This window comes from Ceratosolen solmsi, unplaced genomic scaffold (genome assembly GCF_000503995.2).
Source record: "Ceratosolen solmsi marchali unplaced genomic scaffold, CerSol_1.0 scaffold27, whole genome shotgun sequence".
NCBI classification, from domain to species: domain Eukaryota; kingdom Metazoa; phylum Arthropoda; class Insecta; order Hymenoptera; family Agaonidae; genus Ceratosolen; species Ceratosolen solmsi.
The window spans coordinates 4,627,304-4,629,349 of record NW_011948426.1 but is presented as its reverse complement, the minus strand read 5'-3'; positions in this window follow the sequence as shown (position 1 = coordinate 4,629,349).

Sequence of the window (2,046 nt, the reverse complement as noted above, 5' to 3'; positions counted from 1 at the left end):
GTGCGCACCCTCGGCTTTTACGAGGGTACTTCCACGCAAGCGGCCAACACGAATTTTACGCCTCGGAAACGGTATAAGACCGACACTACGCCGGCATTATTGCACGAATACTTATAGCCGCGGAGTTTTCACGCCGATGCGGCGAACATTTTTTGCTCGCTTGCTTCATAAACCCGGACGGAATTAATAAAGGCAAATAGGTAAGCGGCAGTGCCTTATGCCGCTTACGCCGACAATAATGGGCAAATAATTCTAGCCTTGCCTCTCACTAATTTTCCATTCCGTCCACTATTTTCAAAAAGACAATCTCCACTACTCTTCTTCAAACGGCAAAATAAATGGCTGGCCGTAGAGCCACACTTTTCTGATACTATCGCTCGGTCCAAAAAATAATTTTCTTCGTTACAATTATACGACGGCGACGACGAGGATTACGATGTTTCAGCTTCAAAATGCAAGTGCTTCTCTTTGATTATTCAATGATTGCGGGGCGCAGGGGCGGCACAGTTGGTCATCTATATGATTTTCTCCTAATGAATGAATGCTTGCACGTGTCCGAGGAAGAAAAGCGTGGCATCGGCATTTTTCTCCAGAATCCAGGGCATCTCGATGGTAACTTCCTGTGGGTGGCTTTACACCGTCCGGTTCCGAGACGCGGACGCGCACTTACCGATGCTTCGGCGCCAGAGCCAAGCGGTGGAAAGCTATGACACACATGTACCCGAGGGAGATTTGGAAGGAAAAATGATGCGCACGGCGCCACGTGGCGCGCGCGCCTTACGAAAACTCGGTCGCGTGCTGCCGATCGCTTTTTCGTCCCGCCTCACAATATCGCAGCCTCATCTTTGGCCCTTTTCCCGCTCGCCGCTTTGTTGATTCTAATGCCGCTCGACCATTTTCCGACGAGCTTACCAATTCGCTGGGTTCTGCTGGACAGCGAGACCGATCGGCGCTAAGGAATTACGCTCAGACGGAATCCATCGTCGAATTACTTAGCCCGGCATATTCGATATCACAATGTGGTCGACAGGCTTTATTTGAATTGTCCGTGGACTGAATTATTACGTTGACGGCCAACCGACAAATGCACCAATGTCGTTTGTGGCTGAGAATTTGCCGTAAAATGCAATTAAGTCGTTCGAATGCCACCCGGAGACATTTGGAGGTAGACGAACACAGAGATGTTTGATGTAATTGTGGACTTGTATTACTCCGGCTGAATTATTAATACGATCTCCGATTTCAATTTCATTCTTACTTCACGAAATTAAGCCTCGCTCTTATGACTCTTATTTCGTGAAACTACATTACATTAGAATGATAATAAAATTAAAAGAAAAAAAAATACAAAACAAAGAGTTGATAACGACGATGAGGACGATGGTATGAGAAATGCAATCTAATTAGTGGTAAAAATTATGGCGATAAATCGACGATATGTTTCAGTGGACAAGTCCTGTCGCCGACTATGTAGGATATAATAATAAAGTAAAACGGAACATCGCGAATATGGGGAATTGATTGGCAAAGGGAGAATGAGTTAGCCGCTAAAACTTTTCCAACAAAAGTGGCGGGGAATCTGTGCGAGGCGAGGCAGAAGGTCGAATTTCCAAAGTTCCGAGCTGGCAGGGATGTTGGTCAGCGTGTCATATGGTCAATAGCCGAATGCTTACGGGGGCGGCCGCTCACTCTCTCTCTCTCTCTCTCTCTCTCTCTCTCTCTCGTCCACGCACGCAGATGCGCCCAGACGGACTCAACCCTTTCGTAATAATGTTTTCGAGGCTCTGGGTTTCCATTGTGTGCAAAGGCATCGCCACCCCCGCATAAGTATACCAGGACTAGAGCTCAATGATGATCTCCGTGGAGAATGCCGCGGAGAATAACGGGGGGAGTGGCGCACGTCCAATCTCGTGACGGGCAACGCTCCCTTAATTGCCATCCAATTGACAGCGAATGAATATTGCATTCGGCACTCGCATGCGTCCGAGCTTCTTCTTGTGCACCCACGCACCCCACTCCCTCCACCGTATTCCCATGCCACTCTTT